The sequence below is a fragment of the Lynx rufus genome, unplaced genomic scaffold (assembly GCF_022079265.1).
Source record: "Lynx rufus isolate CCGP_SWC_20201006 ecotype Redwood Valley unplaced genomic scaffold, mLynRuf1.p SCAF_1, whole genome shotgun sequence".
Taxonomy (NCBI): domain Eukaryota; kingdom Metazoa; phylum Chordata; class Mammalia; order Carnivora; family Felidae; genus Lynx; species Lynx rufus.
In genome coordinates this window covers 45173882-45188200 of record NW_025814823.1, presented here as the reverse complement: position 1 = coordinate 45188200, position 14319 = coordinate 45173882, and positions in this window count along the sequence as shown.

Below are 14319 nucleotides of genomic sequence, written 5' to 3'. Positions count from 1 at the left end.
ATGTGGTTTGAGAACAAAGGGATACACAAAATGTTTTACAGTGGTAGAAATATTCTATATGATACTAGGGTGCTGGATACATCTTTCTATGTAATTGTCCAAACTAAGGAAATGTATTTTACAAAGCATTAACCTTAAAAAATTAAAAATTAAAAAAGAGAGAGAAGAAAAGTCAACCACGATGTCAAGAAGTCTAGTGATGGAATACAACATCTAATAAGTGAATCTAACTGTATTACAAATATATAACAACCTTCAGCAGGTAGAGTGAAAATGCAGCAGACCCAATCTGACCTAAGTACTGTTGGAAAACAGTGTTTTGACTGGAAACGTTAAGATTAACAACAAAAAAGAACTGTGTGGAAACATGATAGTCTAATAAATTTATTTATCACAGAATTATAACTTAACAGTTTTGAAACTACTTTACATGTATCTGAATTTTTTAAAAATCAGTATTGAATGATAGATAGTGAGAGCCTGGCTTCTTACTATCAGATTTCAAAATAATATTTGTAGATACTCCACCTTCTGGGAGTGGAACTTAATTTTCTCTCCCTCTTACATGTGGACTGCATTAGTGATTCACTTCTAAAAATAAAGTATGACAAGGGAAAAAATAATAAGTTTACAATGGGGTAATCTGGGATGACAACCTTAACTAAGTGATCAAAGTTAACTTCATCAATCATGTTGGGCAGATATCACATACTTTCGACATGGTGTGATGAGAAGGGTATTTGACTTAAGTGACTTTCTTCTCCAAAAGCCATAATCCTAGTCCAGTCATGAGAAAAGCACCAAACAAACCCCCAAAATAGAATGTTTTACAGGATATTTTTCCTGCACTCTTTGAAACTGCCAAAGTCATGAAAATCAAACATGGAGAAGCTCACAGAAGAGGAAACTAAGGAGACAAATACAGTCAAGACACAACTTGGCATCCAGGATGGGATGCAGAGAAGAAAAAGGACATTGATAGAAAAACTAATGAAATCCAAATGAGCTCTACTTTACTTTGCTTAATAGAAAACTTAATAGTAATGTGCCAATGATAATTTCTTAGTTTAACAAGTATGCCACAGTTGTGTTAACATTAATGGGAACTAGATGAAGTATATATGAAAACTCTCTGTACTATCTTTGCAATTTTTCTGTACATCTAAGTTTATTCCAAACTAAATATGTATGTATACATATGTGTATATATATATATATATATATGTATATATCTATGTGTGTATTTTGTACATACATATATACATATATACATATATATGTATATATAGCTATATCTATCTATATATCTATCTATATATAACTATATATAGATATATATACACATAAACAGTGACCATGAAAATCTACAATAAGTTTTATATACATTAAAGATGGATTGAATAATGCTTATAAATGAAATATTAAATCTCTATTTGACAATTCATTATTTTCTGTTGTAGGGCAGTGCTGAGATTAGGTCTGCACTCTACCATTTTGATCAATATATAACAAACCATTATGTTGAATTTACAACTACTGACTTGTTAAATTAACACCAGTTGATTTTTGCTTAATCAGGCAATAATACCTATATTAATTCCATATTTTTTCTTACTGCATTATAATTAACATTAGTTCTATATTCGTTTCAGGTTTACAGCATAATGATTCAACAGTTCTATACATTGCTTAGTGCTCATCATGAAAAGTGTACTCTTATGCCCTGTATCTAATTCACCCACCCTATCCCCACCATTGCTCTGGCAAACACCAGTTTGTTCTCTGTATTTAAGAACCTGCTTTTTATTTGTCTCTTTTTTTTCTTTGAATGAAATGTATAATAATATATTGAAGATGCAAAATGTTTCTAAACAAAACATCTAAACATCTTTAAAATTTCAAAATTAAGATGTCCTAGTAAGTTTCTGTTTCTAATTGTCAAATTATTTTTCATTTGTGTTTAGAAATGTTTTGCATCTTCAATGTATTACTCATTTCATTATCATAACGCAGTTTTTGTAATATATAACAACTTAGAATGAGTGCTTAATAAATGCTGGCTGTATCAATTAACAAAATAAGTTCAGTCTTTTCTCTAATCACAAGAAGATGTGGCACCTAGGTGGCTCAGTCAGTTAAGCATCAGACTTCAGCTCAGGTCATGACCTCGCCATCTGTGAGTTCAAGCCTCACATCAGGCTATTTGCTGAAAGCTCAGAGCCTGAAGTCTGCTTCAGATTCTGTCTCCCTCTTTCTCTGCTCCTCCCTGACTCACACTGTCTCTGTCTCTGTCTCTCTCTCTCTCAAAAATAATAAATAAATAAATAAATAAATAAATAAGTAAGTAAATATCACAAGAAAAAAAGAATTTCAAAGTATATATAACTCCGCATAGAAGTCAGGCATCTTAGAATTTCTTGAATCTCATTTTTATAAAATTTGTTATTATTTTAATATTACACTCTGTAACACATCTTTAAATTCAGTACATGTGAAGAAATATGTCATTTAAATTCAGTGAAAGAAAGGTGCCACAATAGCTTCCCAATTCTCTTTAATCTCTGGAAGCCTGCAGATTTTTCCTTTGCTGACTCTCCAAATAATTTTCTTCTTCTTTTATTTTTTTCCCATTCCATTAATACTGGTGGATTTAAAATATTGTTAGTCTATTTAGTTTCATTTATTTTTACATGACATTATTTAGATGAAGTTAGAGTAGCTATATTTCAGACTGAAATATATGTTTTAATTCTTAAAGCATTCGTTAACCACTAAAATATTTATTGCTCGCATTTAGACATCACACCCTAAAATAAAAAACCCTGCCAAGAGTTCATGTTGTTTGTATAACTCATGTTGAGATAGATACACTGGAAATATTAGCTGCTATGAAAATCTATTAAATCATGAATGTGGATAATTTGAAACCCTACCTACAAGCTTATCTTGCTTTATAAAAATTTCTCTGCCTAGGACAGAATACAGAGGAAGCTTCACAAATTAGTACACATGTATAATGTTTGTCCCAAATATCAAATTGTATGTAAAATTAAGAAGTCATCACCTAAAAATGATTCGCTGGGAGAAAGTTGGCTTGGTTATAAAAGTAAATGTCTCAGCTGATGGTTTGACTTATCTCTTATATGAATTTGGATAGACTCTATGTGCCACAGATCATTGAATTAAGATACATGATAAGAGGGAAACATTTCATATACAGTGAGCTTAATGGCCCTGGGAAAGAAAAATGTGACTTAGCAGGGATTGACTCCTTTGCTGCTTAGGACTGCTGTGTAAAAGGTTAGCAAAAACTATTTATCCTCCAGTGAAACTAAAACAACAACAAAAACAATAGGAAACACAGCAATCAAACAAATAAAAAAAAGCCCACCTTGAACTGAGAAAAAATTGTATTTCTGAAGAGCAGAATATTTTACATAGAATCTGATTTAACACGGTAACATCTTTCTAAGAAAAAAAATCACAAACTGGGTAGATGCAAAATACCTTTTGAAGGATCCAGAGAGCTACAACTTGAAGCACCTAAAATGTGAAGAAGAAAATTAAAATAATAAAAACTTTACAACAGACAGAAAAACTTTTTGAGTAATTTGTATTTTCAAATATTATATCCTTTTCAATACTCCCATATAGCTTTTTACATAGTATACTCCTACTATTCTTTCATCCTGTTTTATTTTTAAATGTACCTATTTCTCATTATATATTCCTAAATCTGTATGTTTAGTGGAAACCTAACATTAGTAATCATTTATCTACTGAACATCAAAGGGAGAATGCAGTTTCAGGTAAATTCAGGTAAATTTCAGGTAAATTTATATACTTGTAGATATTTATATGAAGAAATAGATAATATACTTAACTATTGTTCCTACTTTCTTTGAGTAGGAGATAAGGGCACCTGCTGAGAATTTTTAAGAATATGGAGAGCATACTGAAAGAGGAAGCATAATATGATTTCTATTTTACTGATTTTGGTAACCACGAATATATACAGATGTTAGTCTACTCATTTTTCTACATGGCAGCATGCAGTTACATCTAGACAGACATGCATGCAAAGGGCAGAAGTTTGGGTTCATGTAGAATTCTAGTTTTTCTAGAATGTATATTAAAAGAACAAGAGACTTGAGGGATTTTTAAGCTACTTTTTGGAGAAATCAGACCATAAAGGCAGGTGGGGAAAACTAGATGAGAGTATATCTCCAAACAAAGAAAATTAAGCATGCAGCTCTCTGTTCAGATCTTCACTTACAACAGAAACCTAGAGAATGTTCACCCTACTGAAATATTATCTTCCTTTCACTACTATGGGTGGTGTCAAAACATACAAAATTTACAAGTATAGGCTGCATATAGAGTAAAGTTTTACCTGGTGAGGACATCAGTAGGAGAGTAAAGCTGGTTGAAAGGGGATTTGAGGGAGATTTACAAAGTCAGTCAAGGAAGACATGCTACAGTTAAGTTTGGTAAGTTATAGACAACAATTTACTACCCTACTGAGTGAAAAACAAACTTTGGAGTTATTCTCTCTACTAAACAGAAGCCATTTTCACTTTTATTGGGAAAAAATATACAAGTAAACGTGTAACAGCAGAGAGTCTAGTCTCCTGTCAATGATAGTCAAAAAGCAAAAGAGTGTTTTTCTTAGATAATTAAATAGTCCCTGGGTGGTCCTGTAATACAGTGCTCCAGTGTGATATTGAAAAGACATTTAGTTCATCCTTTTGCCTTATATCCAAGTTTGGATATTTTTCTTAACAAAAGAAATACATGTCTCTTAAAAACCATAGCATCCATCGAGACTAAATTCCTACTAGACGTTTTCTTTTTCTTAACCTGACTTGGAGACTATAGAAAATATGCTTTCACTTGTTTTGTGATCATTTTTACCCATTTATTTTTTTATAGAATTTTCAGTCTCTTCCTGGATATGGAAATTGTAAGAGCAAGGGATGGAAGGTCATGGGTTTTTTTCTCTTTTTAGGCTATCATGAGGTAAAGACTATCTAGAACAAGCCCTGAATCCTCACTCACCCCAATCCAATTCCATCCTCTTTCTACTTACGAACTTACCAAATTTCAGCAGTGGTTGTCTATCAGTTTAATTCTTCAGTGTTGTAAAATTCTACCGTGTCTATATCTTCACAGGGATTTATCTGTAATAAATCTCATCACTTGGGGAGTGGAAACCTCACTTCACTCCATATAGTGTGTGAGTGTCCCTATTCATTCACAGGAGAAGGAAAAGCAAAACAAACCAGTTCTGAGCTTACTTTGACTTTCCCAGTATCTGAACCAGTTCTTCGCTGGTTTCTAATCAAGGTTAACAGATCTTCCTGTCACATGATATGGTTAAGAAAAAGTATTTATATTTTCCTCTCCTCTCAAAAATGTTTAATTATGACATCGACTTTGTGTATGTTAATATTTTATCACATAAAAGAGACTCTGGATTTACTGTGGTGATGTTTGAATTTATGTGTAAGCAGCTTGACCACAACCTTAAAAAAATTATTCTGTTATGCTAACAAGATATCTTGAAAAGAGTTCAATGAACTAAAATCTGAAAAAAAAAATGTGCCATTAAGCCTGGACAGTTGCTGCTTTTCATAACACTCCAACATAGACACACATTTTTAATGAATGTTTGTGAATCCATATTTCTAATTATTCATTAAAATTCATTGTTAAGTGCCATGAATATGCTATAGCATGAATTTCTATGAATATAAAATGAATCAAAACACATAATACTAAATCCGCAGAAATATTTCTCCAATATGATAACAGAGTCCACAATTATAAATACTTTATAAAGTTTCATATTTTCACTGATAGTTGTAATTAAAAATTAATTGTGCATCTTTGCACAGTCTAGCCAGAATGCTAAAATTAATTATTAAGTTAAAAAAATTGAACATGTGTTCTTTTCTGTCAAAAAATATTATTTCATGAATAGTTTCTAAGTTAACCACCAGTATTTCAACTATGAAACTTCAAAAAACAAAACAAAACAAAATAAAATGATAAAAAAAAAAACCTCCTACCGAGCTTAGATTTCATGAATCAGAGCGCCTGGGTGGCTTAGTCAGTTAAGCAGCCGACTTCGGCTCAGGTCATGATCTCGCGGTCTGTGAGTTTGAGCCCCTCATGGGGCTCTGTGCTGACAGCTTGGAGCCTGGAGCCTGCTTCAGATTCTGTGTCTCTCTCTCTCTGACCCTCCCCCGTTCATGCTCTGTCTCAGTCTCAAAAATAAATAAAAGTTAAAAAAAAAAAAAGATATCATGAATCAAAGTCTTCAGTGAGAAGGAAGATAAATGCATGAGTGAATTTTTTTAAGTTCTACAGGTAACTTTTTTATTGAAAAACATTATTTAATCTCTTGGCATTTACAGCAATTGGTAATTTTATTTTTTTAAGTTTATTTATTTATTTTGAGAGAGAGTGAACAGGAGTGGGGGAGGTGCAGAGAGAGGGAGAGAGATAATCCCAAGCAGGCTCTGCATTGTCAGCACAGAGCCCTTTCTGGGGCCCAAACTCATGAACTGTGAGATCATGACCTGAGCCAAAATCAAGAGTCAGACACATAACCAACTGAGCCACCCAGATGCCCCAACAATTTGTAATTTTATATTGTAAATTTCTGAGCATTTTTTTTTTTTTTTTTTTTTTAGCAAATACTTATACTCTCGAAACGGACTAGCTCTTATTCAGGCACTTCTACAAATACACATTCACTGGTCAGCAAATACTTATTGGAAAGCCTGCTTTTTTTTAAGACTGATAATTCACTAGTAAACATGACAAACTCTTTCTCACAGAGTTCCCATTCTGATGAGGGAGGAATGACATATGTAAAAACACATACATTTCTTCATATACTAATATGTCAGTGGTTAAAGTCTATATGGGCAAATGAAGCATGGTGAGGGGGCACCGAGTAAAAGAAATTGTCATTCAAGACAAAGTACTCTGGTAGGTTATCTGTGAGAGACTAATATTATTCCGAGATCTAAATAAATTTGAGGAAGAAGGAACATCATGAGCAAAGGGACATGAATAAGAGTGGACTTGGAATACTCACAGACCAACAGAGTGACTAATATTCCTAAAAAGAGACTCACATGTGGTAGGGTGTTATGGGTCAAGTTCAGAGATGGGGTTGAGGGCCAAATTATGAATGGAGTCATAATGCAAAATAAGGCCTTTCAGTTTTGTGCTAGGGCGTAACATAATCTGAATTATAATTTTCAAATACCATTCTGCCTGCTGTGTGGAGAACAGGCTGTGGCCATGGACAGTAATACAAGAAGGGAGACTAGTTAGTCAGTAAGGGCAAACACCCAACCAGGTACGCTGGTGGTTTAGACTACGGTGATCGAAGTGAAGGCCACGGAGATGACTACATTACATATATATTTTTCGAGAAGCCCCTTTCTTGTATCATCAGCTCTCTGTAGATGTAACCCCTTGGCTGATAATGCCATTGGAGGTCACATTTTTATTAAATCTCATCAACAGTATTTGAAATAAAATTTTAAACCTACATTTTTTGAGGTTTAAACTTTATATATATACAAAGAAGAAAAGTCATCAAGAATCCTAACATGTAGAGATCACATTATGATGCTAAATCTTAGTGTCATTTTTTTTTCTATAGCTATTTATGTATTTTAATTGAAATTACACTATGTATGTGGTTTGGGAATCCGTTTGGACCAACTTAATTTTTCACTCTTTTAGTGTACACATCACATTAAGGCATTTACAAAACAATTCTATTTTCAATTCTATCTAGAAATGCATTACATATGTATGCCACAATTTACTCAAGTATTCTTTTAACTCCGAGTTTTATAAAAATAATTAATTAGTTAATTAAATAATTTAAAAAATTTTTAATGTTTACTTATTTTAGAAACAGACAGAGCACAAGCAGGGGAGGGGCAGAGAGAGCCCGAGACAGAATCTGAAGCAAGCTCCAGGCTCTGAGCTGTCAGCAAAGAGCCTGATGCGGGGCTCGAACCCCATGAGATCATGATCTGAGCTGAAGTCAGACACTTAACCAACTGAGCCTCCCAGGCGCCCCAAAAAAGATAGTTAATTAAATGCATAGTATAGTGCACTGGCAGTTTGCTAAATATTGAGATTGCCCAGATTTCTATCCTTAATTCTACCCTCTCTTGATCTATATGTGGTCTTAGAAATCCTCATCTAGTAGTTTAGTTTAACATGCAAGTGAATATACATTTAACTTCCAAGTCTGTATTCCAGGCTGCAAGACTTCATACCCATGTATGCATAACAGCTTGTGATTGCCTAGATTGTTTCTGCATGTGAGATGCAGCACCTACTAACACAACACACTGAATACTAAAATTAGCTGTCCTTCCTCCAAGATAGAATTCCTCACTAAATTTCCTGGTTTTTAATTTTTTTTTTCAACGTTTATTTATTTTTGGGACAGAGAGACACAGAGCATGAACGGGGGAGGGGCAGAGAGAGAGGGAGACACAGAATCGGAAACAGGCTCCAGGCTCTGAGCCATCAGCCCAGAGCCTGACGCGGGGCTCGAACTCACGGACCGCGAGATCGTGACCTGGCTGAAGTCGGACGCTTAACCGACTGCGCCACCCAGGCGCCCCCATGGTTTTTAATTTTTTAAAAATTTTCATTTATTTGTATATTGAGAGAGAGAGAGAGAGCTAGTGGGGGAGGGTCAGAGAGAGAGAGAAGGAGGGAGAGAGAGAATACCAAGCAGGTTCCGCACTGGCAGTGTAGAGCCTGACGTGGGGCTCAGGAACCATGAGATCATGACCTGGTCTGAAATCAGGATCCAGAAGCTTAAATGACTGAGCCACCCAGGCCCCCTAAATTTCCTGCTTTGACTGATGACACCATTTACTGAAACCAAAGACCTGCTACGCCTCCCAGGCATTTCTCTTCCACTCCACTTACACAGTCATTTCCATGAGTGACTAGTAAATACCTCTCTAAATCACCCTCCTCCACACACCACCTATGTTGGTACCTTCTTAACCTCAGTTTCATCTTTCACCTGGACTTTTTTTTTTTATGTGTATTTATTTATTTTGAGAGAGAGAGAGAGAAAGAGAGTGTGTATGTGCAAGCTGGGGAAGGACAGAGAGAGAGGAAAAGAGAGTCCTAAGCAGGCTCCATGCTTTCAGCACAAAGCCTGACTCTAGACCTGAGCCGAAATCAGGTCATATGACCAAACAACTGAGCCACTCACCTGGACTCTTGATCGAATTTTTAAACTTCTTTTTCTCACCTCTATCATTACTTTTCCATAAAGTTAACATTGTGACTATTTTATTCCCCTACTTTTATTCTTCAATTTTTCCTCATCATCTGTAAAATAATTTTAAATTTTTTCAATTGTCTACATCCAAATTAGACCCAACTCTTCCCTTCCTGGGGCACTACATCCTGCATTCATGCCCAACTAATTTGCAGTTTGCATACATGGCACATTGTTTAAAACTTCCCTCTTCCCAGTAGGCTCTTTTCCTTTCTTCTACTTGACAAATTTCTTTCCACTCACTGAAGCTTCTAGGATCACAATAAAGATAGTGAACTTCACTGATTCATTTACTTTGTCTGGGGCTTTACCTTTTCTGCAGCCAACCCCTTTCCTCGACCTGGCACAGTTAATCACCAACTTCTCTGTGATATTTCTGAATATTATATGGTGTTTAAATACTATATCCATATGTAAATGTGTACATACTGCTAGAATATAACTGTATCTCTTTGGACTAGCTCTTTGAGGTAAAGAATCCTGCATTGTTTGCCTTTTTTTTTTTTTAAGGCTTATTTATTTTGAGAGAAAGAGCATGAAAGGGGGAGGGAGAGTGAGAGAATCCCAGGCAGGCTTTGTCAACATGGAGCCTGAAAGGGGGGTCGATCCCAAGAACTGTGAGATCATGTCCTCAGCCAAAATCAAGAGTTGGATGTTTAACTGACTGAGCCACCGGGCACCCTATGCATTGTTTGCTTTTGTAAATGTAGTACCCTGCACAGTGACTGCCATAAGCAGAATTCAATATTCTTTGTAATTCAATTCCAACAAAGGATGAATGATAGCTACTAAATAAGATGCACATCTATTTAAAGATTTGTCCTTAAGGTATTGAATATTCTTTTATCTCAAACTCTTGTTTGCTCCTGGTCTGGAACATCTACGTTTGCCATCGTGTTTTGCATCAACAGTTAATTTCAAAACCTCAAAGCAGTTTTTTAACTAATTTTAGTTAATCCATATCAGTTGGGATCCAGACAGGAAAAGAGATATCATACTAATTATTTTAATTGGAAAATTAATATAAGAAATTAAACAGTAACTGAAAGACAGAAAGGCAGAGAGGGAAAACAGGCATAACAGAAATTATATTTGCAGGAAGTAGCTACTGTCTCCAGGGTTTTGTGAAGAAAGGACAGAGGTTGGGGTTTATTAGAGCCTAGAACCTTAGAGAAGAGCACCCAGAAGGGAGTTCAGACCTCTGAGGATGAGACATACCCTTACCTGGGGCTGGCGTGTCAGGGTCTAAGAATAGGGCTTGTTTGAACCTGGGACTCCGACATTTGTGTTGGGCCACTGCCTCAATGGTCTCTGAAGGTTACCAGGAGGCTGGTCTGGGGAGAGTTGAAAAAATACTGAAAACTAGGCAAATCGCTTGGTGTAGAGTTAAGAATCACTGTTAACACTGATAAGAACAGTTTAACAGCAATATCTGGACTGCTGTCAATCTACAGTTAACAAGCAAGACTGTGTCATATTCCTGGTCAATTATTTGTCATTCACAGATGCAAAGCCAAGTTCTTTGGAATGTTTTCATTAGGAAGCGATCAATACTATTACCTGAATTTTTTTCTGTGGCCAAAGACATCAAATCAACCTAAATGTTTCACAGAATGCTTTACTAGGCTAAACCAATTATGAATTAAATTATCCCCATGCTGATATTCATCAGCATATTCCTCTATATGCAGACAAATATCTAATAAATTTAAATTGTATTATTTAGATGATTACACTGTTCCCAGTTGGTGTGTCCCCAACGTCTAGTATAACACCAGATATGACGGGGGCCCTCAACATATTTCTGCTAAAAAATTGATGTCATGTAGTCTTCCAAATCTTACCCTGAGACACATTTAAAATTTCCATCAACTAGAACACCAGGATACTATACAAAGAGTCAGTGACTTGAAGGTATTAAACTTATTTCCAAAGTTTCTAACTGTCATCTGGAAATGCACTGGTTGTGAGAATCTGCCTTCATAAGACAGAGGCAAATTTTATTTAATGCCTAATCATACAATGTAAATTCAATATATATGATTTAATGTTGATTATAAAGCCTTAGTATTTTTAGGTTCCTATATTTTCATTAACAGAAATGAAAGAATATACTGCAGCCTGATCTGGTTTTTTCAGTCATTCACTGTTTATCTAATTAAAATACATTTTCAAATGTGTTATAAATCACAGTGCTCACTGTGGTCAGACAGAATGCAATGCATTAAAGATCTAAAATACTCTTGAGAGCACTACATTAAATGTAGCAGTGCAAGCAAAAACAGATATTACATATTTTCATATCAGCCTTAAGACAATATATTCACATAAAATATTTCAGAATTGCTAATATTTATAAAATCTTCAAAATAAAATTATATAACTTCTTTGTCATTATACACTAGATATATTACTGCATTATATATTAAAATCATATTTTTATGTTCACATCACATCATTCATATATCTCTATATAAATATCTATCCGTCTATCTACCTGACTTGTTAGTATTATAACTTTGATGGTTAATTTTATATGTCAACTTGATTGAGACATGGATGCCCACATTAAACATCGTTTCTGAATGTGGTTGTGAAGGTGTTTCTGCATGAAATTTGCATTTCAGTTGATGGACTCAGTAAAGTTGATTGTTCTCCTCAATGTGATTCTACATCCTCCAATTCACTTAGGGCCTGAATAGAATAAAAGGCGGAAGGAGAGGTTCATACCTATTTTCCTGCCTCACTTACTGAACTGGGACCTCATTTAATCTTCCGGTGTTCTCCATCAGCTCCAATGGTTCACAGGCCTGAATTTCCTGGGACTCCAGGAAATTTTCAGACAGCAGACTGTGGTACTTATCAACCTCCATAATCACATGAGTCAATTCCTTATAACAATGCTTCATCCATATATATATATATATTATATTGGTTTATTTCTCTGGAAAACCCTGATGAATACCATAACCAGCCAAGAACTAATGTATTGTATACATGGTGTAATACATAGTGACCATGAAGAGAAATAAGGCCATCTTTGTCCTCAAGGATAAAGTCTTTTATTTTTTTTCTTTTTTTAAGTAACTGACATTTCAATTTTTTGCAGCAGGTTTTAAATTATTTGGAATGGTAGTAGTGTCAATAATAATAAATATTTGAAGCAATAAAAATAATAATACTTTGAATTTTCATAAGACTGTACATTTTTTTAAATGTTTGTTTATTTATATATTTATTTATTTGAGAGAGAGAGTGCTAGCAGTGGAGGGGCAGAGAAAGAAGAGGAGAGAGAGAGAGAGAGAGAGAGGGAGGGAGAGAGAGAGAGAATCCCAAGCAGGCTGAGAGAGAGAGAGAGAGAGAGAGAGAGAGAATCCCAAGCAGGCTGAGCTGTCAGCACAGAGCCTGATGCAGGGCTTGAACTCATGAACGGTGAGATCATGACTTGATCCGAAATCATAGTTGGATGCTTAACTGACTGAGCCACCCAGGCGCTGAAGGCTGTACATTTTTTAAATGCTTTTGCATACATATTTTGAACCATTGCTTAATATAAGATGTAGAAAGTTTGCATATTTTCCCCTTTTACATATAACAAAAGTGAAGTTAGGGATAGTTCATCAATAATATTACTCATATAGTTTAATAATTTTATATATAATTAAACTTAAAAGTTATGTTTTAATTTTTTTCCACAATCAATTTGCATTATTTTGCCCATACTATAAAAAAGCTGTAGTTTTCTGGAATTTGAAATAAAAGTGTGGTTTTCTGTTTGCCCATGAGATGTAAATTGAGGTTTTGAAGCATAAAAGGCATGTGAAACTTTGTTTATTTTTCTACATTCCTTCAAGGATCTAATGTGTTTCTTTTTGCGATTCACTATTCCCAAAGCAGAAGGTATTTCTTTCTCGTGTCTGCTCCAGCAGCAAAATTCTTCATTCTGCTGTAGAAAATGTAACCCACATAAACACTTCCCAGATTTTCCCAGACATATGTGGAACTTATTTTATTTGGACATTAAAAGAGTAGAGACTCTGAAATGTTTAAGAATGTGAAGATACCAAAGTTATCTTTGTCTATGTCTATATAAATTCATTAATGTATGTTCAGAATTCAGGATGGCATTTGAGATCCCAGTTCCCTTATGTGGGTCTGCCTACTGAAGTATAAATGGCAAAAGAGTAAAAATAAATGGATTTATTGATCTAGGCAAGCTCTGAATGTAGGTATCTTCTAGTAAACTCAGATGATGCTAAGGCCTAACACCTGTAAAGAATGACTAAAATTAAAGCCTCTACTTCCTCTATTTACACCCACAGCTTCAACCTAAGTGTACAAGGAAATGCCAATTCCAAGTATGCCAAAAAGAGCAACAGAAAAGGCATGAAAGATAGGTAGTTTTGGGCCAAAGGAAATTAGACCTACAGTGTATTTGTAAATAAGGCCGCAGCTAATTCTGCAAGGTGCTATGAAGCTGGGATGGCCCTTCATAATTACCCCAAATTAAGGCAAGAAGATAAGGCCTTCATATTTTCATATCAGCCAGTTGTTGGGGCTCAGGACATGCAACCCAAAAATATGGTACCTTGGTATATAGAATATTTTAAGCTGAATGAGTTTGAGAAAACAGAAAAAAGCAGGAAGACCACTTTGATGTCCCTCCACACTTGCGCTCCTTCTCTGAAAGCAGGAGAGAAATCACCAATGTGAAAAGTACCTTCCTGATACCTAGTGAAAGGAAGATAGTCTTACCTCTAGAGACAAGGGATTTGGGGCAGAGTAATTTGTATAAACAAACTTTGTTAAACTAACCATACCTTCTCAGTTACTTCCTCAGCCTTTATTACCACTAGTGCAACCCCCCAACCCCCCCCAGCCCCGTCTTGTCAATGCTTCACAAATTGATTCTTTCTTTGTCCAAAATGTATAAAACCTTCATGTTCTGATCACTTCTTCAGGTTTTCATTCTT